The sequence below is a fragment of the Sardina pilchardus genome, chromosome 17 (genome assembly GCF_963854185.1).
Source record: "Sardina pilchardus chromosome 17, fSarPil1.1, whole genome shotgun sequence".
Classification (NCBI taxonomy): domain Eukaryota; kingdom Metazoa; phylum Chordata; class Actinopteri; order Clupeiformes; family Clupeidae; genus Sardina; species Sardina pilchardus.
In genome coordinates this window covers 12,874,612-12,893,053 of record NC_085010.1, presented here as the reverse complement: position 1 = coordinate 12,893,053, position 18,442 = coordinate 12,874,612, and the positions used below count along the sequence as shown (strand labels likewise).

Sequence of the window (18,442 nt, the reverse complement as noted above, 5' to 3'; positions counted from 1 at the left end):
CCTCTCCTTTCGTTCGTCGCTGTCGGCACACAAGCAAAGAGAAAGCGCTTCTTTTTCACAGATCAATGAGCCCCACCGTAAGGCGGGGCGTCAAAAAATTCATATCAACTCATAGTGGTCCTTTCCACGGAAATCTTTAGTAAAAGGCGAAAGATTTATACGATATGAAGAGAACCATGAGTGTTCTGCCGGTTTAGAACATGACTTCAGGTAGCCACCGCCAGCGACACGGGTCACCATCAGGGTTACAAGTACCCTTAACGCCACGCACGGACCTTCAAAGTACTGCTTTACCTTTGTGCAAAAGGTGAAGTGATACACATATGGTCTAGTCATTTTCAAACTGGGCCTAAGAAAAAGTTTAGTTTTTCCCCCTCCTCAAAATCCAGAAAAGCTTACAGCACCAGGTAAAACCACAGGCGAACAGCAGACCGTGCCGCCAACGTGGGAGCTCCTCTCCTTTCGTTCGTCGCTGTCGGCACACAAGCAAAGAGAAAGCGCTTCTTTTTCACAGATCAAGGAGCCCCACCGTAAGGCGGGGCGTCAAAAAATTCATATCAACTCATAGTGGTCCTTTCCACGGAAATCTTTAGTAAAAGGCGAAAGATTTATACGATATGAAGAGAACCATGAGTGTTCTGCCGGTCTAGAACATGACTTCAGGTAGCCACCGCCAGCGACACGGGTCACCATCAGGGTTACAAGTACCCTTGACGCCACGCACGGACCTTCAAAGTACTGCTTTACCTTTGTGCAAAAGGTGAAGTGATACGCATATGGTCTAGTCATTTTCAAACTGGGCCTAAGAAAAAGTTTAGTTTTTCCCCCTCCTCAAAATCCAGAAAAGCTTACAGCACCAGGTAAAACCACAGGCGAACAGCAGACCGTGCCGCCAACGTGGGAGCTCCTCTCCTTTCGTTCGTCGCTGTCGGCACACAAGCAAAGAGAAAGCGCTTCTTTTTCACAGATCAAGGAGCCCCACCGTAAGGCGGGGCGTCAAAAAATTCATATCAACTCATAGTGGTCCTTTCCACGGAAATCTTTAGTAAAAGGCGAAAGATTTATACGATATGAAGAGAACCATGAGTGTTCTGCCGGTCTAGAACATGACTTCAGGTAGCCACCGCCAGCGACACGGGTCACCATCAGGGTTACAAGTACCCTTGACGCCACGCACGGACCTTCAAAGTACTGCTTTACCTTTGTGCAAAAGGTGAAGTGATACGCATATGGTCTAGTCATTTTCAAACTGGGCCTAAGAAAAAGTTTAGTTTTTCCCCCTCCTCAAAATCCAGAAAAGCTTACAGCACCAGGTAAAACCACAGGCGAACAGCAGACCGTGCCGCCAACGTGGGAGCTCCTCTCCTTTCGTTCGTCGCTGTCGGCACACAAGCAAAGAGAAAGCGCTTCTTTTTCACAGATCAAGGAGCCCCACCGTAAGGCGGGGCGTCAAAAAATTCATATCAACTCATAGTGGTCCTTTCCACGGAAATCTTTAGTAAAAGGCGAAAGATTTATACGATATGAAGAGAACCATGAGTGTTCTGCCGGTCTAGAACATGACTTCAGGTAGCCACCGCCAGCGACACGGGTCACCATCAGGGTTACAAGTACCCTTAACGCCACGCACGGACCTTCAAAGTACTGCTTTACCTTTGTGCAAAAGGTGAAGTGATACGCATATGGTCTAGTCATTTTCAAACTGGGCCTAAGAAAAAGTTTAGTTTTTCCCCCTCCTCAAAATCCAGAAAAGCTTACAGCACCAGGTAAAACCACAGGCGAACAGCAGACCGTGCCGCCAACGTGGGAGCTCCTCTCCTTTCGTTCGTCGCTGTCGGCACACAAGCAAAGAGAAAGCGCTTCTTTTTCACAGATCAAGGAGCCCCACCGTAAGGCGGGGCGTCAAAAAATTCATATCAACTCATAGTGGTCCTTTCCACGGAAATCTTTAGTAAAAGGCGAAAGATTTATACGATATGAAGAGAACCATGAGTGTTCTGCCGGTCTAGAACATGACTTCAGCTAGCCACTGCCAGCGACACGGGTCACCATCAGGGTTACAAGTACCCTTGACGCCACGCACGGACCTTCTAAGTACTGCTTTACCTTTGTGCAAAAGGTGAAGTGATTCGCATATGGTCTAGTAATTTTCAAACTGGGCCTAAGAAAAAGTTTAGTTTTTCCCCCTCCTCAAAATCCAGAAAAGCTTACAGCACCAGGTAAAACCACAGGCGAACAGCAGACCGTGCCGCCAAGGTGGGAGCTCCTCCCCTTTCGTTCGTCGCTGTCGGCACACAAGCAAAGAGAAAGCGCTTCTTTTTCACAAATCAAGGAGCCCCACCGTAATGCGGGGCGTCAAAAAATTCATATCAACTCATAGTGGTCCTTTCCACGGAAATCTTTAGTAAAAGGCGAAAGATTTATACGATATGAAGAGAACCATGAGTGTTCTTCCGGTCTAGAACATGACTTCAGGTAGCCACCGCCAGCGACACGGGTCACCATCAGGGTTACAAGTACCCTTGACGCCACGCACGGACCTTCTAAGTACTGCTTTACCTTTGTGCAAAAGGTGAAGTGATTCGCATATGGTCTAGTAATTTTCAAACTGGGCCTAAGAAAAAGTTTAGTTTTTCCCCCTCCTCAAAATCCAGAAAAGCTTACAGCACCAGGTAAAACCACAGGCGAACAGCAGACCGTGCCGCCAACGTGGAAGCTCCTCTCCTTTCGTTCGTCGCTGTCGGCACACAAGCAAAGAGAAAGCGCTTCTTTTTCACAGTTCAAGGAGCCCCACCGTAAGGCGGGGCGTCAAAAAATTCATATCAACTCATAGTGGTCCTTTCCACGGAAATCTTTAGTAAAAGGCGAAAGATTTATACGATATGAAGAGAACCATGAGTGTTCTGCCGGTCTAGAACATGACTTCAGGTAGCCACCGCCAGCGACACGGGTCACCATCAGGGTTACAAGTACCCTTGACGCCACGCACGGACCTTCTAAGTACTGCTTTACCTTTGTGCAAAAGGTGAAGTGATTCGCATATGGTCTAGTAATTTTCAAACTGGGCCTAAGAAAAAGTTTAGTTTTTCCCCCTCCTCAAAATCCAGAAAAGCTTACAGCACCAGGTAAAACCACAGGCGAACAGCAGACCGTGCCGCCAACGTGGGAGCTCCTCTCCTTTCGTTCGTCGCTGTCGGCACACAAGCAAAGAGAAAGCGCTTCTTTTTCACAGTTCAAGGAGCCCCACCGTAAGGCGGGGCGTCAAAAAATTCATATCAACTCATAGTGGTCCTTTCCACGGAAATCTTTAGTAAAAGGCGAAAGATTTATACGATATGAAGAGAACCATGAGTGTTCTGCCGGTCTAGAACATGACTTCAGGTAGCCACCGCCAGCGACACGGGTCACCATCAGGGTTACAAGTACCCTTAACGCCACGCACGGACCTTCAAAGTACTGCTTTACCTTTGTGCAAAAGGTGAAGTGATAAGCATATGGTCTAGTCATTTTCAAACTGGGCCTAAGAAAAAGTTTAGTTTTTCCCCCTCCTCAAAATCCAGAAAAGCTTACAGCACCAGGTAAAACCACAGGCGAACAGCAGACCGTGCCGCCAAGGTCGGAGCTCCTCCCCTTTCGTTCGTCGCTGTCGGCACACAAGCAAAGAGAAAGCGCTTCTTTTTCACAAATCAAGGAGCCCCACCGTAGGGCGGGGCGTCAAAAAATTCATATCAACTCATAGTGGTCCTTTCCACGGAAATCTTTAGTAAAAGGCGAAAGATTTATACGATATGAAGAGAACCATGAGTGTTCTTCCGGTCTAGAACATGACTTCAGGTAGCCACCGCCAGCGACACGGGTCACCATCAGGGTTACAAGTACCCTTGACGCCACGCACGGACCTTCTAAGTACTGCTTTACCTTTGTGCAAAAGGTGAAGTGATTCGCATATGGTCTAGTAATTTTCAAACTGGGCCTAAGAAAAAGTTTAGTTTTTCCCCCTCCTCAAAATCCAGAAAAGCTTACAGCACCAGGTAAAACCACAGGCGAACAGCAGCCCGTGCCGCCAACGTGGGAGCTCCTCTCCTTTCGTTCGTCGCTGTCGGCACACAAGCAAAGAGAAAGCGCTTCTTTTTCACAGTTCAAGGAGCCCCACCGTAAGGCGGGGCGTCAAAAAATTCATATCAACTCATAGTGGTCCTTTCCACGGAAATCTTTAGTAAAAGGCGAAAGATTTATACGATATGAAGAGAACCATGAGTGTTCTGCCGGTCTAGAACATGACTTCAGGTAGCCACCGCCAGCGACACGGGTCACCATCAGGGTTACAAGTACCCTTAACGCCACGCACGGACCTTCAAAGTACTGCTTTACCTTTGTGCAAAAGGTGAAGTGATACGCATATGGTCTAGTCATTTTCAAACTGGGCCTAAGAAAAAGTTTAGTTTTTCCCCCTCCTCAAAATCCAGAAAAGCTTACAGCACCAGGTAAAACCACAGGCGAACAGCAGACCGTGCCGCCAAGGTCGGAGCTCCTCCCCTTTCGTTCGTCGCTGTCGGCACACAAGCAAAGAGAAAGCACTTCTTTTTCACAAATCAAGGAGCCCCACCGTAGGACGGGGCGTCAAAAAATTCATATCAACTCATAGTGGTCCTTTCCATGGAAATCTTTAGTAAAAGGCGAAAGATTTATACGATATGAAGAGAACCATGAGTGTTCTGCCGGTCTAGAACATGACTTCAGGTAGCCACCGCCAGCGACACGGGTCACCATCAGGGTTACAAGTACCCTTGACGCCACGCACGGACCTTCTAAGTACTGCTTTACCTTTGTGCAAAAGGTGAAGTGATTCGCATATGGTCTAGTAATTTTCAAACTGGGCCTAAGAAAAAGTTTAGTTTTTCCCCCTCCTCAAAATCCAGAAAAGCTTACAGCACCAGGTAAAACCACAGGCGAACAGCAGACCGTGCCGCCAACGTGGGAGCTCCTCTCCTTTCGTTCGTCGCTGTCGGCACACAAGCAAAGAGAAAGCGCTTCTTTTTCACAGATCAAGGAACCCCACCGTAAGGCGGGGCGTCAAAAAATTCATATCAACTCATAGTGGTCCTTTCCACGGAAATCTTTAGTAAAAGGCGAAAGATTTATACGATATGAAGAGAACCATGAGTGTTCTGCCGGTTTAGAACATGACTTCAGGTAGCCACCGCCAGCGACACGGGTCACCATCAGGGTTACAAGTACCCTTAACGCCACGCACGGACCTTCAAAGTACTGCTTTACCTTTGTGCAAAAGGTGAAGTGATACGCATATGGTCTAGTCATTTTCAAACTGGGCCTAAGAAAAAGTTTAGTTTTTCCCCCTCCTCAAAATCCAGAAAAGCTTACAGCACCAGGTAAAACCACAGGCGAACAGCAGACCGTGCCGCCAACGTGGGAGCTCCTCTCCTTTCGTTCGTCGCTGTCGGCACACAAGCAAAGAGAAAGCGCTTCTTTTTCACAGATCAAGGAGCCCCACCGTAAGGCGGGGCGTCAAAAAATTCATATCAACTCATAGTGGTCCTTTCCACGGAAATCTTTAGTAAAAGGCGAAAGATTTATACGATATGAAGAGAACCATGAGTGTTCTGCCGGTCTAGAACATGACTTCAGGTAGCCACCGCCAGCGACACGGGTCACCATCAGGGTTACAAGTACCCTTAACGCCACGCACGGACCTTCAAAGTACTGCTTTACCTTTGTGCAAAAGGTGAAGTGATACGCATATGGTCTAGTCATTTTCAAACTGGGCCTAAGAAAAAGTTTAGTTTTTCCCCCTCCTCAAAATCCAGAAAAGCTTACAGCACCAGGTAAAACCACAGGCAAACAGCAGACCGTGCCGCCAACGTGGGAGCTCCTCTCCTTTCGTTCGTCGCTGTCGGCACACAAGCAAAGAGAAAGCGCTTCTTTTTCACAGATCAAGGAGCCCCACCGTAAGGCGGGGCGTCAAAAAATTCATATCAACTCATAGTGGTCCTTTCCACGGAAATCTTTAGTAAAAGGCGAAAGATTTATACGATATGAACAGAACCATGAGTGTTCTGCCGGTCTAGAACATGACTTCAGGTAGCCACCGCCAGCGACACGGGTCACCATCAGGGTTACAAGTACCCTTGACGCCACGCACGGACCTTCTAAGTACTGCTTTACCTTTGTGCAAAAGGTGAAGTGATTCGCATATGGTCTAGTAATTTTCAAACTGGGCCTAAGAAAAAGTTTAGTTTTTCCCCCTCCTCAAAATCCAGAAAAGCTTACAGCACCAGGTAAAACCACAGGCGAACATCAGACCTTGCCGCCAACGTGGGAGCTCCTCTCCTTTCGTTCGTCGCTGTCGGCACACAAGCAAAGAGAAAGCGCTTCTTTTTCACAGATCAAAGAACCCCACCATAAGGCGGGGCGTCAAAAAATCATATCAACTCATAGTGGTCCTTTCCACGGAAATCTTTAGTAAAAGGCGAAAGATTTATACGATATGAAGAGAACCATGAGTGTTCTGCCGGTCTAGAACATGACTTCAGGTAGCCACCGCCAGCGACACGGGTCACCATCAGGGTTACAAGTACCCTTAACGCCACGCACGGACCTTCAAAGTACTGCTTTACCTTTGTGCAAAAGGTGAAGTGATACGTATATGGTCTAGTAATTTTCAAACTGGGTCTAAGAAAAAGTTTAGTTTTTCCCCCTCCTCAAAATCCAGAAAAGCTTACAGCACCAGGTAAAACCACAGGCGAACAGCAGACCGTGCCGCCAAGGTGGGAGCTCCTCCCCTTTCGTTCGTCGCCGTCGGCACACAAGCAAAGAGAAAGCGCTTCTTTTTCACAGATCAAGGAGCCCCACCGTAAGGCGGGGCGTCAAAAAATTCATATCAACTCATAGTGGTCCTTTCCACGGAAATCTTTAGTAAAAGGCGAAAGATTTATACGATATGAAGAGAACCATGAGTGTTCTGCCGGTCTAGAACATGACTTCAGGTAGCCACCGCCAGCGACACGGGTCACCATCAGGGTTACAAGTACCCTTAACGCCACGCACGGACCTTCAAAGTACTGCTTTACCTTTGTGCAAAAGGTGAAGTGATACGTATATGGTCTAGTAATTTTCAAACTGGGTCTAAGAAAAAGTTTAGTTTTTCCCCCTCCTCAAAATCCAGAAAAGCTTACAGCACCAGGTAAAACCACAGGCGAACAGCAGACCGTGCCGCCAAGGTCGGAGCTCCTCCCCTTTCGTTCGTCGCTGTCGGCACACAAGCAAAGAGAAAGCGCTTCTTTTTCACAGATCAAGGAGCCCCACCGTAAGGCGGGGCGTCAAAAAATTCATATCAACTCATAGTGGTCCTTTCCACGGAAATCTTTAGTAAAAGGCGAAAGATTTATACGATATGAAGAGAACCATGAGTGTTCTGCCGGTCTAGAACATGACTTCAGGTAGCCACCGCCAGCGACATGGGTCACCATCAGGGTTACAAGTACCCTTGACGCCACGCACGGACCTTCTAAGTATTGCTTTACCTTTGTGCAAAAGGTGAAGTGATTCGCATATGGTCTAGTAATTTTCAAACTGGGCCTAAGAAAAAGTTTAGTTTTTCCCCCTCCTCAAAATCCAGAAAAGCTTACAGCACCAGATAAAACCACAGGCGAACAGCAGACCGTGCCGCCAACGTGGGAGCTCCTCTCCTTTCGTTCGTCGCCGTCGGCACACAAGCAAAGAGAAAGCGCTTCTTTTTCACAGTTCAAAGAGCCCCACCGTAAGGCGGGGCGTCAAAAAATTCATATCAACTCATAGTGGTCCTTTCCACGGAAATCTTTAGTAAAAGGCGAAAGATTTATACGATATGAAGAGAACCATGAGTGTTCTGCCGGTCTAGAACATGACTTCAGGTAGCCACCGCCAGCGACACGGGTCACCATCAGGGTTACAAGTACCCTTGACGCCACGCACGGACCTTCTAAGTACTGCTTTACCTTTGTGCAAAAGGTGAAGTGATTCGCATATGGTCTAGTAATTTTCAAACTGGGCCTAAGAAAAAGTTTAGTTTTTCCCCCTCCTCAAAATCCAGAAAAGCTTACAGCACCAGGTAAAACCACAGGCGAACAGCAGACCGTGCCGCCAACGTGGGAGCTCCTCTCCTTTCGTTCGTCGCTGTCGGCACACAAGCAAAGAGAAAGCGCTTCTTTTTCACAGTTCAAGGAGCCCCACCGTAAGGCGGGGCGTCAAAAAATTCATATCAACTCATAGTGGTCCTTTCCACGGAAATCTTTAGTAAAAGGCAAAAGATTTATACGATATGAAGAGAACCATGAGTGTTCTGCCGGTCTAGAACATGACTTCAGGTAGCCACCGCCAGCGACACGGGTCACCATCAGGGTTACAAGTACCCTTAACGCCACGCACGGACCTTCAAAGTACTGCTTTACCTTTGTGCAAAAGGTGAAGTGATACGCATATGGTCTAGTCATTTTCAAACTGGGCCTAAGAAAAAGTTTAGTTTTTCCCCCTCCTCAAAATCCAGAAAAGCTTACAGCACCAGGTAAAACCACAGGCGAACAGCAGACCGTGCCGCCAAGGTCGGAGCTCCTCCCCTTTCGTTCGTCGCTGTCGGCACACAAGCAAAGAGAAAGCACTTCTTTTTCACAAATCAAGGAGCCCCACCGTAGGACGGGGCGTCAAAAAATTCATATCAACTCATAGTGGTCCTTTCCACGGAAATCTTTAGTAAAAGGCGAAAGATTTATACGATATGAAGAGAACCATGAGTGTTCTGCCGGTCTAGAACATGACTTCAGGTAGCCACCGCCAACGACACGGGTCACCATCAGGGTTACAAGTACCCTTGACGCCACGCACGGACCTTCTAAGTACTGCTTTACCTTTGTGCAAAAGGTGAAGTGATTCGCATATGGTCTAGTAATTTTCAAACTGGGCCTAAGAAAAAGTTTCGTTTTTCCCCCTCCTCAAAATCCAGAAAAGCTTACAGCACCAGGTAAAACCACAGGCGAACAGCAGACCGTGCCGCCAACGTAGGAGCTCCTCTCCTTTCGTTCGTCGCTGTCGGCACACAAGCAAAGAGAAAGCGCTTCTTTTTCACAGATCAAGGAACCCCACCGTAAGGCGGGGCGTCAAAAAATTCATATCAACTCATAGTGGTCCTTTCCACGGAAATCTTTAGTAAAAGGCGAAAGATTTATACGATATGAAGAGAACCATGAGTGTTCTGCCGGTCTAGAACATGACTTCAGGTAGCCACCGCCAGCGACACGGGTCACCATCAGGGTTACAAGTACCCTTAACGCCACGCACGGACCTTCAAAGTACTGCTTTACCTTTGTGCAAAAGGTGAAGTGATACGTATATGGTCTAGTAATTTTCAAACTGGGTCTAAGAAAAAGTTTAGTTTTTCCCCCTCCTCAAAATCCAGAAAAGCTTACAGCACCAGGTAAAACCACAGGCGAACAGCAGACCGTGCCGCCAAGGTCGGAGCTCCTCCCCTTTCGTTCGTCGCTGTCGGCACACAAGCAAAGAGAAAGCACTTCTTTTTCACAAATCAAGGAGCCCCACCGTAGGACGGGGCGTCAAAAAATTCATATCAACTCATAGTGGTCCTTTCCACGGAAATCTTTAGTAAAAGGCGAAAGATTTATACGATATGAAGAGAACCATGAGTGTTCTGCCGGTCTAGAACATGACTTCAGGTAGCCACCGCCAACGACACGGGTCACCATCAGGGTTACAAGTACCCTTGACGCCACGCACGGACCTTCTAAGTACTGCTTTACCTTTGTGCAAAAGGTGAAGTGATTCGCATATGGTCTAGTAATTTTCAAACTGGGCCTAAGAAAAAGTTTCGTTTTTCCCCCTCCTCAAAATCCAGAAAAGCTTACAGCACCAGGTAAAACCACAGGCGAACAGCAGACCGTGCCGCCAACGTAGGAGCTCCTCTCCTTTCGTTCGTCGCTGTCGGCACACAAGCAAAGAGAAAGCGCTTCTTTTTCACAGATCAAGGAACCCCACCGTAAGGCGGGGCGTCAAAAAATTCATATCAACTCATAGTGGTCCTTTCCACGGAAATCTTTAGTAAAAGGCGAAAGATTTATACGATATGAAGAGAACCATGAGTGTTCTGCCGGTCTAGAACATGACTTCAGGTAGCCACCGCCAGCGACACGGGTCACCATCAGGGTTACAAGTACCCTTAACGCCACGCACGGACCTTCAAAGTACTGCTTTACCTTTGTGCAAAAGGTGAAGTGATACGTATATGGTCTAGTAATTTTCAAACTGGGTCTAAGAAAAAGTTTAGTTTTTCCCCCTCCTCAAAATCCAGAAAAGCTTACAGCACCAGGTAAAACCACAGGCGAACAGCAGACCGTGCCGCCAAGGTGGGAGCTCCTCCCCTTTCGTTCGTCGCCATCGGCACACAAGCAAAGAGAAAGCGCTTCTTTTTCACAAATCAAGGAGCCCCACCGTAAGGCGGGGCGTCAAAAAATTCATATCAACTCATAGTGGTCCTTTCCACGGAAATCTTTAGTAAAAGGCGAAAGATTTATACGATATGGAGAGAACCATGAGTGTTCTGCCGGTCTAGAACATGACTTCAGGTAGCCACCGCCAGCGACACGGGTCACCATCAGGGTTACAAGTACCCTTAACGCCACGCACGGACCTTCAAAGTACTGCTTTACCTTTGTGCAAAAGGTGAAGTGATACGCATATGGTCTAGTCATTTTCAAACTGGGCCTAAGAAAAAGTTTAGTTTTTCCCCCTCCTCAAAATCCAGAAAAGCTTACAGCACCAGGTAAAACCACAGGCGAACAGCAGTCCGTGCCGCCAAGGTCGGAGCTCCTCCCCTTTCGTTCGTCGCTGTCGGCACACAAGCAAAGAGAAAGCGCTTCTTTTTCACAGATCAAGGAGCCCCACCGTAAGGCGGGGCGTCAAAAAATTCATATCAACTCATAGTGGTCCTTTCCACGGAAATCTTTAGTAAAAGGCGAAAGATTTATACGATATGAAGAGAACCATGAGTGTTCTGCCGGTCTAGAACATGACTTCAGGTAGCCACCGCCAGCGACACGGGTCACCATCAGGGTTACAAGTACCCTTGACGCCACGCACGGACCTTCTAAGTATTGCTTTACCTTTGTGCAAAAGGTGAAGTGATTCGCATATGGTCTAGTAATTTTCAAACTGGGCCTAAGAAAAAGTTTAGTTTTTCCCCCTCCTCAAAATCCAGAAAAGCTTACAGCACCAGGTAAAACCACAGGCGAACAGCAGACCGTGCCGCCAACGTGGGAGCTCCTCTCCTTTCGTTCGTCGCCGTCGGCACACAAGCAAAGAGAAAGCGCTTCTTTTTCACAGTTCAAGGAGCCCCACCGTAAGGCGGGGCGTCAAAAAATTCATATCAACTCATAGTGGTCCTTTCCACGGAAATCTTTAGTAAAAGGCGAAAGATTTATACGATATGAAGAGAACCATGAGTGTTCTGCCGGTCTAGAACATGACTTCAGGTAGCCACCGCCAGCGACACGGGTCACCATCAGGGTTACAAGTACCCTTGACGCCACGCACGGACCTTCTAAGTACTGCTTTACCTTTGTGCAAAAGGTGAAGTGATTCGCATATGGTCTAGTAATTTTCAAACTGGGCCTAAGAAAAAGTTTAGTTTTTCCCCCTCCTCAAAATCCAGAAAAGCTTACAGCACCAGGTAAAACCACAGGCGAACAGCAGACCGTGCCGCCAACGTGGGAGCTCCTCTCCTTTCGTTCGTCGCTGTCGGCACACAAGCAAAGAGAAAGCGCTTCTTTTTCACAGATCAAGGAGCCCCACCGTAAGGCGGGGCGTCAAAAAATTCATATCAACTCATAGTGGTCCTTTCCACGGAAATCTTTAGTAAAAGGCGAAAGATTTATACGATATGAAGAGAACCATGAGTGTTCTGCCGATTTAGAACATGACTTCAGGTAGCCACCGCCAGCGACACGGGTCACCATCAGGGTTACAAGTACCCTTAACGCCACGCACGGACCTTCAAAGTACTGCTTTACCTTTGTGCAAAAGGTGAAGTGATACGCATATGGTCTAGTCATTTTCAAACTGGGCCTAAGAAAAAGTTTAGTTTTTCCCCCTCCTCAAAATCCAGAAAAGCTTACAGCACCAGGTAAAACCACAGGCGAACAGCAGACCGTGCCGCCAACGTGGGAGCTCCTCTCCTTTCGTTCGTCGCTGTCGGCACACAAGCAAAGAGAAAGCGCTTCTTTTTCACAGATCAAGGAGCCCCACCGTAAGGCGGGGCATCAAAAAATTCATATCAACTCATAGTGGTCCTTTCCACGGAAATCTTTAGTAAAAGGCGAAAGATTTATACGATATGAAGAGAACCATGAGTGTTCTGCCGGTCTAGAACATGACTTCAGGTAGCCACCGCCAGCGACACGGGTCACCATCAGGGTTACAAGTACCCTTAACGCCACGCACGGACCTTCAAAGTACTGCTTTACCTTTGTGCAAAAGGTGAAGTGATACGCATATGGTCTAGTCATTTTCAAACTGGGCCTAAGAAAAAGTTTAGTTTTTCCCCCTCCTCAAAATCCAGAAAAGCTTACAGCACCAGGTAAAACCACAGGCGAACAGCAGACCGTGCCGCCAACGTGGGAGCTCCTCTCCTTTCGTTCGTCGCCGTCGGCACACAAGCAAAGAGAAAGCGCTTCTTTTTCACAGTTCAAGGAGCCCCACCGTAAGGCGGGGCATCAAAAAATTCATATCAACTCATAGTGGTCCTTTCCACGGAAATCTTTAGTAAAAGGCGAAAGATTTATACGATATGAAGAGAACCATGAGTGTTCTGCCGGTCTAGAACATGACTTCAGGTAGCCACCGCCAGCGACACGGGTCACCATCAGGGTTACAAGTACCCTTGACGCCACGCACGGACCTTCTAAGTACTGCTTTACCTTTGTGCAAAAGGTGAAGTGATTCGCATATGGTCTAGTAATTTTCAAACTGGGCCTAAGAAAAAGTTTAGTTTTTCCCCCTCCTCAAAATCCAGAAAAGCTTACAGCACCAGGTAAAACCACAGGCGAACAGCAGACCGTGCCGCCAACGTGGGAGCTCCTCTCCTTTCGTTCGTCGCTGTCGGCACACAAGCAAAGAGAAAGCGCTTCTTTTTCACAGATCAAGGAGCCCCACCGTAAGGCGGGGCGTCAAAAAATTCATATCAACTCATAGTGGTCCTTTCCACGGAAATCTTTAGTAAAAGGCGAAAGATTTATACGATATGAAGAGAACTATGAGTGTTCTGCCGGTTTAGAACATGACTTCAGGTAGCCACCGCCAGCGACACGGGTCACCATCAGGGTTACAAGTACCCTTAACGCCACGCACGGACCTTCAAAGTACTGCTTTACCTTTGTGCAAAAGGTGAAGTGATACGCATATGGTCTAGTCATTTTCAAACTGGGCCTAAGAAAAAGTTTAGTTTTTCCCCCTCCTCAAAATCCAGAAAAGCTTACAGCACCAGGTAAAACCACAGGCGAACAGCAGACCGTGCCGCCAACGTGGGAGCTCCTCTCCTTTCGTTCGTCGCTGTCGGCACACAAGCAAAGAGAAAGCGCTTCTTTTTCACAGATCAAGGAGCCCCACCGTAAGGCGGGGCGTCAAAAAATTCATATCAACTCATAGTGGTCCTTTCCACGGAAATCTTTAGTAAAAGGCGAAAGATTTATACGATATGAAGAGAACCATGAGTGTTCTGCCGGTTTAGAACATGACTTCAGGTAGCCACCGCCAGCGACACGGGTCACCATCAGGGTTACAAGTACCCTTAACGCCACGCACGGACCTTCAAAGTACTGCTTTACCTTTGTGCAAAAGGTGAAGTGATACGCATATGGTCTAGTCATTTTCAAACTGGGCCTAAGAAAAAGTTTAGTTTTTCCCCCTCCTCAAAATCCAGAAAAGCTTACAGCACCAGGTAAAACCACAGGCGAACAGCAGACCGTGCCGCCAACGTGGGAGCTCCTCTCCTTTCGTTCGTCGCTGTCGGCACACAAGCAAAGAGAAAGCGCTTCTTTTTCACAGATCAAGGAGCCCCACCGTAAGGCGGGGCGTCAAAAAATTCATATCAACTCATAGTGGTCCTTTCCACGGAAATCTTTAGTAAAAGGCGAAAGATTTATACGATATGAAGAGAACCATGAGTGTTCTGCCGGTCTAGAACATGACTTCAGGTAGCCACCGCCAGCGACACGGGTCACCATCAGGGTTACAAGTACCCTTAACGCCACGCACGGACCTTCAAAGTACTGCTTTACCTTTGTGCAAAAGGTGAAGTGATACGCATATGGTCTAGTCATTTTCAAACTGGGCCTAAGAAAAAGTTTAGTTTTTCCCCCTCCTCAAAATCCAGAAAAGCTTACAGCACCAGGTAAAACCACAGGCGAACAGCAGACCGTGCCGCCAACGTGGGAGCTCCTCTCCTTTCGTTCGTCGCTGTCGGCACACAAGCAAAGAGAAAGCGCTTCTTTTTCACAGATCAAGGAGCCCCACCGTAAGGCGGGGCGTCAAAAAATTCATATCAACTCATAGTGGTCCTTTCCACGGAAATCTTTAGTAAAAGGCGAAAGATTTATACGATATGAAGAGAACCATGAGTGTTCTGCCGGTCTAGAACATGACTTCAGGTAGCCACCGCCAGCGACACGGGTCACCATCAGGGTTACAAGTACCCTTGACGCCACGCACGGACCTTCAAAGTACTGCTTTACCTTTGTGCAAAAGGTGAAGTGATACGCATATGGTCTAGTCATTTTCAAACTGGGCCTAAGAAAAAGTTTAGTTTTTCCCCCTCCTCAAAATCCAGAAAAGCTTACAGCACCAGGTAAAACCACAGGCGAACAGCAGACCGTGCCGCCAACGTGGGAGCTCCTCTCCTTTCGTTCGTCGCTGTCGGCACACAAGCAAAGAGAAAGCGCTTCTTTTTCACAGATCAAGGAGCCCCACCGTAAGGCGGGGCGTCAAAAAATTCATATCAACTCATAGTGGTCCTTTCCACGGAAATCTTTAGTAAAAGGCGAAAGATTTATACGATATGAAGAGAACCATGAGTGTTCTGCCGGTCTAAAACATGACTTCAGGTAGCCACCGCCAGCGACACGGGTCACCATCAGGGTTACAAGTACCCTTAACGCCACGCACGGACCTTCAAAGTACTGCTTTACCTTTGTGCAAAAGGTGAAGTGATACGCATATGGTCTAGTCATTTTCAAACTGGGCCTAAGAAAAAGTTTAGTTTTTCCCCCTCCTCAAAATCCAGAAAAGCTTACAGCACCAGGTAAAACCACAGGCGAACAACAGACCGTGCCGCCAACGTGGGAGCTCCTCTCCTTTCGTTCGTCGCTGTCGGCACACAAGCAAAGAGAAAGCGCTTCTTTTTCACAGATCAAGGAGCCCCACCGTAAGGCGGGGCGTCAAAAAATTCATATCAACTCATAGTGGTCCTTTCCACGGAAATCTTTAGTAAAAGGCGAAAGATTTATACGATATGAAGAGAACCATGAGTGTTCTGCCGGTCTAGAACATGACTTCAGGTAGCCACCGCCAGCGACACGGGTCACCATCAGGGTTACAAGTACCCTTAACGCCACGCACGGACCTTCCAAGTACTGCTTTACCTTTGTGCAAAAGGTGAAGTGATACGCATATGGTCTAGTCATTTTCAAACTGGGCCTAAGAAAAAGTTTAGTTTTTCCCCCTCCTCAAAATCCAGAAAAGCTTACAGCACCAGGTAAAACCACAGGCGAACAGCAGACCGTGCCGCCAAGGTGGGAGCTCCTCCCCTTTCGTTCGTCGCTGTCGGCACACAAGCAAAGAGAAAGCGCTTCTTTTTCACAAATCAAGGAGCCCCACCGTAAGGCGGGGCGTCAAAAAATTCATATCAACTCATAGTGGTCCTTTCCACGGAAATCTTTAGTAAAAGGCGAAAGATTTATACGATATGAAGAGAACCATGAGTGTTCTGCCGGTCTAGAACATGACTTCAGCTAGCCACCGCCAGCGACACGGGTCACCATCAGGGTTACAAGTACCCTTGACGCCACGCACGGACCTTCTAAGTACTGCTTTACCTTTGTGCAAAAGGTGAAGTGATTCGCATATGGTCTAGTAATTTTCAAACTGGGCCTAAGAAAAAGTTTAGTTTTTCCCCCTCCTCAAAATCCAGAAAAGCTTACAGCACCAGGTAAAACCACAGGCGAACAGCAGACCGTGCCGCCAAGGTGGGAGCTCCTCCCCTTTCGTTCGTCGCTGTCGGCACACAAGCAAAGAGAAAGCGCTTCTTTTTCACAAATCAAGGAGCCCCACCGTAATGCGGGGCGTCAAAAAATTCATATCAACTCATAGTGGTCCTTTCCACGGAAATCTTTAGTAAAAGGCGAAAGATTTATACGATATGAAGAGAACCATGAGTGTTCTTCCGGTCTAGAACATGACTTCAGGTAGCCACCGCCAGCGACACGGGTCACCATCAGGGTTACAAGTACCCTTGACGCCACGCACGGACCTTCTAAGTACTGCTTTACCTTTGTGCAAAAGGTGAAGTGATTCGCATATGGTCTAGTAATTTTCAAACTGGGCCTAAGAAAAAGTTTAGTTTTTCCCCCTCCTCAAAATCCAGAAAAGCTTACAGCACCAGGTAAAACCACAGGCGAACAGCAGACCGTGCCGCCAACGTGGGAGCTCCTCTCCTTTCGTTCGTCGCCGTCGGCACACAAGCAAAGAGAAAGCGCTTCTTTTTCACAGTTCAAGGAGCCCCACCGTAAGGCGGGGCATCAAAAAATTCATATCAACTCATAGTGGTCCTTTCCACGGAAATCTTTAGTAAAAGGCGAAAGATTTATACGATATGAAGAGAACCATGAGTGTTCTGCCGGTCTAGAACATGACTTCAGGTAGCCACCGCCAGCGACACGGGTCACCATCAGGGTTACAAGTACCCTTGACGCCACGCACGGACCTTCTAAGTACTGCTTTACCTTTGTGCAAAAGGTGAAGTGATTCGCATATGGTCTAGTAATTTTCAAACTGGGCCTAAGAAAAAGTTTAGTTTTTCCCCCTCCTCAAAATCCAGAAAAGCTTACAGCACCAGGTAAAACCACAGGCGAACAGCAGACCGTGCCGCCAACGTGGGAGCTCCTCTCCTTTCGTTCGTCGCTGTCGGCACACAAGCAAAGAGAAAGCGCTTCTTTTTCACAGATCAAGGAGCCCCACCGTAAGGCGGGGCGTCAAAAAATTCATATCAACTCATAGTGGTCCTTTCCACGGAAATCTTTAGTAAAAGGCGAAAGATTTATACGATATGAAGAGAACCATGAGTGTTCTGCCGGTTTAGAACATGACTTCAGGTAGCCACCGCCAGCGACACGGGTCACCATCAGGGTTACAAGTACCCTTAACGCCACGCACGGACCTTCAAAGTACTGCTTTACCTTTGTGCAAAAGGTGAAGTGATACGCATATGGTCTAGTCATTTTCAAACTGGGCCTAAGAAAAAGTTTAGTTTTTCCCCCTCAAAATCCAGAAAAGCTTACAGCACCAGGTAAAACCACAGGCGAACAGCAGACCGTGCCGCCAACGTGGGAGCTCCTCTCCTTTCGTTCGTCGCTGTCGGCACACAAGCAAAGAGAAAGCGCTTCTTTTTCACAGATCAAGGAGCCCCACCGTAAGGCGGGGCGTCAAAAAATTCATATCAACTCATAGTGGTCCTTTCCACGGAAATCTTTAGTAAAAGGCGAAAGATTTATACGATATGAAGAGAACCATGAGTGTTCTGCCGGTTTAGAACATGACTTCAGGTAGCCACCGCCAGCGACACGGGTCACCATCAGGGTTACAAGTACCCTTAACGCCACGCACGGACCTTCAAAGTACTGCTTTACCTTTGTGCAAAAGGTGAAGTGATACGCATATGGTCTAGTCATTTTCAAACTGGGCCTAAGAAAAAGTTTAGTTTTTCCCCCTCCTCAAAATCCAGAAAAGCTTACAGCACCAGGTAAAACCACAGGCGAACAGCAGACCGTGCCGCCAACGTGGGAGCTCCTCTCCTTTCGTTCGTCGCTGTCGGCACACAAGCAAAGAGAAAGCGCTTCTTTTTCACAGATCAAGGAGCCCCACCGTAAGGCGGGGCGTCAAAAAATTCATATCAACTCATAGTGGTCCTTTCCACGGAAATCTTTAGTAAAAGGCGAAAGATTTATACGATATGAAGAGAACCATGAGTGTTCTGCCGGTCTAGAACATGACTTCAGGTAGCCACCGCCAGCGACACGGGTCACCATCAGGGTTACAAGTACCCTTAACGCCACGCACGGACCTTCAAAGTACTGCTTTACCTTTGTGCAAAAGGTGAAGTGATACGCATATG

At 47.7% G+C, this 18,442-nt stretch overlaps 41 non-coding genes across 41 annotated transcripts; all 41 read right to left on the bottom strand.

Annotated features, from left to right (window-relative positions):
- Nucleotides 1-68: 68 nt before the first annotated feature.
- Nucleotides 69-184, bottom strand: LOC134063402 (U5 spliceosomal RNA). The gene has a single exon (XR_009936160.1). It is a non-coding gene; the product is annotated as a U5 spliceosomal RNA (small nuclear RNA).
- Nucleotides 185-521: 337 nt separating this feature from the next.
- On the bottom strand, nt 522-637 carry LOC134063401 (U5 spliceosomal RNA). Its single transcript, XR_009936159.1, has one exon. It is a non-coding gene; the product is annotated as a U5 spliceosomal RNA (small nuclear RNA).
- A 337-nt stretch (nt 638-974) lies between these two features.
- On the bottom strand, nt 975-1,090 carry LOC134063400 (U5 spliceosomal RNA). Its single transcript, XR_009936158.1, has one exon. It is a non-coding gene; the product is annotated as a U5 spliceosomal RNA (small nuclear RNA).
- A 337-nt stretch (nt 1,091-1,427) lies between these two features.
- Nucleotides 1,428-1,543, bottom strand: LOC134063399 (U5 spliceosomal RNA). Its single transcript, XR_009936157.1, has one exon. It is a non-coding gene; the product is annotated as a U5 spliceosomal RNA (small nuclear RNA).
- Nucleotides 1,544-1,880: 337 nt separating this feature from the next.
- LOC134063398 (U5 spliceosomal RNA) lies at nt 1,881-1,996 on the bottom strand. Its single transcript, XR_009936156.1, has one exon. It is a non-coding gene; the product is annotated as a U5 spliceosomal RNA (small nuclear RNA).
- Nucleotides 1,997-2,333: 337 nt separating this feature from the next.
- On the bottom strand, nt 2,334-2,449 carry LOC134062758 (U5 spliceosomal RNA). Its single transcript, XR_009935543.1, has one exon. It is a non-coding gene; the product is annotated as a U5 spliceosomal RNA (small nuclear RNA).
- A 337-nt stretch (nt 2,450-2,786) lies between these two features.
- LOC134063397 (U5 spliceosomal RNA) lies at nt 2,787-2,902 on the bottom strand. Its single transcript, XR_009936155.1, has one exon. It is a non-coding gene; the product is annotated as a U5 spliceosomal RNA (small nuclear RNA).
- A 337-nt stretch (nt 2,903-3,239) lies between these two features.
- Nucleotides 3,240-3,355, bottom strand: LOC134063396 (U5 spliceosomal RNA). Its single transcript, XR_009936154.1, has one exon. It is a non-coding gene; the product is annotated as a U5 spliceosomal RNA (small nuclear RNA).
- Nucleotides 3,356-3,692: 337 nt separating this feature from the next.
- LOC134062791 (U5 spliceosomal RNA) lies at nt 3,693-3,808 on the bottom strand. Its single transcript, XR_009935576.1, has one exon. It is a non-coding gene; the product is annotated as a U5 spliceosomal RNA (small nuclear RNA).
- Nucleotides 3,809-4,145: 337 nt separating this feature from the next.
- Nucleotides 4,146-4,261, bottom strand: LOC134063395 (U5 spliceosomal RNA). Its single transcript, XR_009936153.1, has one exon. It is a non-coding gene; the product is annotated as a U5 spliceosomal RNA (small nuclear RNA).
- A 337-nt stretch (nt 4,262-4,598) lies between these two features.
- LOC134062900 (U5 spliceosomal RNA) lies at nt 4,599-4,714 on the bottom strand. The gene has a single exon (XR_009935680.1). It is a non-coding gene; the product is annotated as a U5 spliceosomal RNA (small nuclear RNA).
- Nucleotides 4,715-5,052: 338 nt separating this feature from the next.
- On the bottom strand, nt 5,053-5,167 carry LOC134062810 (U5 spliceosomal RNA). The gene has a single exon (XR_009935595.1). It is a non-coding gene; the product is annotated as a U5 spliceosomal RNA (small nuclear RNA).
- A 337-nt stretch (nt 5,168-5,504) lies between these two features.
- On the bottom strand, nt 5,505-5,620 carry LOC134063394 (U5 spliceosomal RNA). The gene has a single exon (XR_009936152.1). It is a non-coding gene; the product is annotated as a U5 spliceosomal RNA (small nuclear RNA).
- A 337-nt stretch (nt 5,621-5,957) lies between these two features.
- LOC134062763 (U5 spliceosomal RNA) lies at nt 5,958-6,073 on the bottom strand. The gene has a single exon (XR_009935548.1). It is a non-coding gene; the product is annotated as a U5 spliceosomal RNA (small nuclear RNA).
- Nucleotides 6,074-6,411: 338 nt separating this feature from the next.
- On the bottom strand, nt 6,412-6,525 carry LOC134062841 (U5 spliceosomal RNA). The gene has a single exon (XR_009935625.1). It is a non-coding gene; the product is annotated as a U5 spliceosomal RNA (small nuclear RNA).
- A 337-nt stretch (nt 6,526-6,862) lies between these two features.
- Nucleotides 6,863-6,978, bottom strand: LOC134063393 (U5 spliceosomal RNA). Its single transcript, XR_009936151.1, has one exon. It is a non-coding gene; the product is annotated as a U5 spliceosomal RNA (small nuclear RNA).
- Nucleotides 6,979-7,315: 337 nt separating this feature from the next.
- LOC134063391 (U5 spliceosomal RNA) lies at nt 7,316-7,431 on the bottom strand. Its single transcript, XR_009936149.1, has one exon. It is a non-coding gene; the product is annotated as a U5 spliceosomal RNA (small nuclear RNA).
- Nucleotides 7,432-7,768: 337 nt separating this feature from the next.
- LOC134063326 (U5 spliceosomal RNA) lies at nt 7,769-7,884 on the bottom strand. The gene has a single exon (XR_009936088.1). It is a non-coding gene; the product is annotated as a U5 spliceosomal RNA (small nuclear RNA).
- Nucleotides 7,885-8,221: 337 nt separating this feature from the next.
- On the bottom strand, nt 8,222-8,337 carry LOC134062749 (U5 spliceosomal RNA). The gene has a single exon (XR_009935534.1). It is a non-coding gene; the product is annotated as a U5 spliceosomal RNA (small nuclear RNA).
- A 337-nt stretch (nt 8,338-8,674) lies between these two features.
- LOC134062771 (U5 spliceosomal RNA) lies at nt 8,675-8,790 on the bottom strand. The gene has a single exon (XR_009935556.1). It is a non-coding gene; the product is annotated as a U5 spliceosomal RNA (small nuclear RNA).
- A 338-nt stretch (nt 8,791-9,128) lies between these two features.
- Nucleotides 9,129-9,243, bottom strand: LOC134062808 (U5 spliceosomal RNA). Its single transcript, XR_009935593.1, has one exon. It is a non-coding gene; the product is annotated as a U5 spliceosomal RNA (small nuclear RNA).
- Nucleotides 9,244-9,580: 337 nt separating this feature from the next.
- Nucleotides 9,581-9,696, bottom strand: LOC134062770 (U5 spliceosomal RNA). The gene has a single exon (XR_009935555.1). It is a non-coding gene; the product is annotated as a U5 spliceosomal RNA (small nuclear RNA).
- Nucleotides 9,697-10,034: 338 nt separating this feature from the next.
- Nucleotides 10,035-10,149, bottom strand: LOC134062807 (U5 spliceosomal RNA). Its single transcript, XR_009935592.1, has one exon. It is a non-coding gene; the product is annotated as a U5 spliceosomal RNA (small nuclear RNA).
- Nucleotides 10,150-10,486: 337 nt separating this feature from the next.
- LOC134063314 (U5 spliceosomal RNA) lies at nt 10,487-10,602 on the bottom strand. Its single transcript, XR_009936076.1, has one exon. It is a non-coding gene; the product is annotated as a U5 spliceosomal RNA (small nuclear RNA).
- A 337-nt stretch (nt 10,603-10,939) lies between these two features.
- LOC134063390 (U5 spliceosomal RNA) lies at nt 10,940-11,055 on the bottom strand. Its single transcript, XR_009936148.1, has one exon. It is a non-coding gene; the product is annotated as a U5 spliceosomal RNA (small nuclear RNA).
- Nucleotides 11,056-11,392: 337 nt separating this feature from the next.
- LOC134063389 (U5 spliceosomal RNA) lies at nt 11,393-11,508 on the bottom strand. The gene has a single exon (XR_009936147.1). It is a non-coding gene; the product is annotated as a U5 spliceosomal RNA (small nuclear RNA).
- Nucleotides 11,509-11,845: 337 nt separating this feature from the next.
- On the bottom strand, nt 11,846-11,961 carry LOC134063388 (U5 spliceosomal RNA). Its single transcript, XR_009936146.1, has one exon. It is a non-coding gene; the product is annotated as a U5 spliceosomal RNA (small nuclear RNA).
- A 337-nt stretch (nt 11,962-12,298) lies between these two features.
- Nucleotides 12,299-12,414, bottom strand: LOC134063323 (U5 spliceosomal RNA). Its single transcript, XR_009936085.1, has one exon. It is a non-coding gene; the product is annotated as a U5 spliceosomal RNA (small nuclear RNA).
- Nucleotides 12,415-12,751: 337 nt separating this feature from the next.
- Nucleotides 12,752-12,867, bottom strand: LOC134063322 (U5 spliceosomal RNA). Its single transcript, XR_009936084.1, has one exon. It is a non-coding gene; the product is annotated as a U5 spliceosomal RNA (small nuclear RNA).
- Nucleotides 12,868-13,204: 337 nt separating this feature from the next.
- LOC134062858 (U5 spliceosomal RNA) lies at nt 13,205-13,320 on the bottom strand. Its single transcript, XR_009935641.1, has one exon. It is a non-coding gene; the product is annotated as a U5 spliceosomal RNA (small nuclear RNA).
- Nucleotides 13,321-13,657: 337 nt separating this feature from the next.
- On the bottom strand, nt 13,658-13,773 carry LOC134063387 (U5 spliceosomal RNA). Its single transcript, XR_009936145.1, has one exon. It is a non-coding gene; the product is annotated as a U5 spliceosomal RNA (small nuclear RNA).
- A 337-nt stretch (nt 13,774-14,110) lies between these two features.
- On the bottom strand, nt 14,111-14,226 carry LOC134063386 (U5 spliceosomal RNA). Its single transcript, XR_009936144.1, has one exon. It is a non-coding gene; the product is annotated as a U5 spliceosomal RNA (small nuclear RNA).
- Nucleotides 14,227-14,563: 337 nt separating this feature from the next.
- On the bottom strand, nt 14,564-14,679 carry LOC134063384 (U5 spliceosomal RNA). Its single transcript, XR_009936143.1, has one exon. It is a non-coding gene; the product is annotated as a U5 spliceosomal RNA (small nuclear RNA).
- Nucleotides 14,680-15,016: 337 nt separating this feature from the next.
- On the bottom strand, nt 15,017-15,132 carry LOC134063383 (U5 spliceosomal RNA). The gene has a single exon (XR_009936142.1). It is a non-coding gene; the product is annotated as a U5 spliceosomal RNA (small nuclear RNA).
- Nucleotides 15,133-15,469: 337 nt separating this feature from the next.
- Nucleotides 15,470-15,585, bottom strand: LOC134063382 (U5 spliceosomal RNA). Its single transcript, XR_009936141.1, has one exon. It is a non-coding gene; the product is annotated as a U5 spliceosomal RNA (small nuclear RNA).
- A 337-nt stretch (nt 15,586-15,922) lies between these two features.
- On the bottom strand, nt 15,923-16,038 carry LOC134063381 (U5 spliceosomal RNA). Its single transcript, XR_009936140.1, has one exon. It is a non-coding gene; the product is annotated as a U5 spliceosomal RNA (small nuclear RNA).
- A 337-nt stretch (nt 16,039-16,375) lies between these two features.
- Nucleotides 16,376-16,491, bottom strand: LOC134062757 (U5 spliceosomal RNA). Its single transcript, XR_009935542.1, has one exon. It is a non-coding gene; the product is annotated as a U5 spliceosomal RNA (small nuclear RNA).
- A 337-nt stretch (nt 16,492-16,828) lies between these two features.
- On the bottom strand, nt 16,829-16,944 carry LOC134063320 (U5 spliceosomal RNA). The gene has a single exon (XR_009936082.1). It is a non-coding gene; the product is annotated as a U5 spliceosomal RNA (small nuclear RNA).
- A 337-nt stretch (nt 16,945-17,281) lies between these two features.
- Nucleotides 17,282-17,397, bottom strand: LOC134063379 (U5 spliceosomal RNA). The gene has a single exon (XR_009936138.1). It is a non-coding gene; the product is annotated as a U5 spliceosomal RNA (small nuclear RNA).
- Nucleotides 17,398-17,731: 334 nt separating this feature from the next.
- Nucleotides 17,732-17,847, bottom strand: LOC134063378 (U5 spliceosomal RNA). The gene has a single exon (XR_009936137.1). It is a non-coding gene; the product is annotated as a U5 spliceosomal RNA (small nuclear RNA).
- A 337-nt stretch (nt 17,848-18,184) lies between these two features.
- Nucleotides 18,185-18,300, bottom strand: LOC134063377 (U5 spliceosomal RNA). The gene has a single exon (XR_009936136.1). It is a non-coding gene; the product is annotated as a U5 spliceosomal RNA (small nuclear RNA).
- Nucleotides 18,301-18,442: the final 142 nt, after the last annotated feature.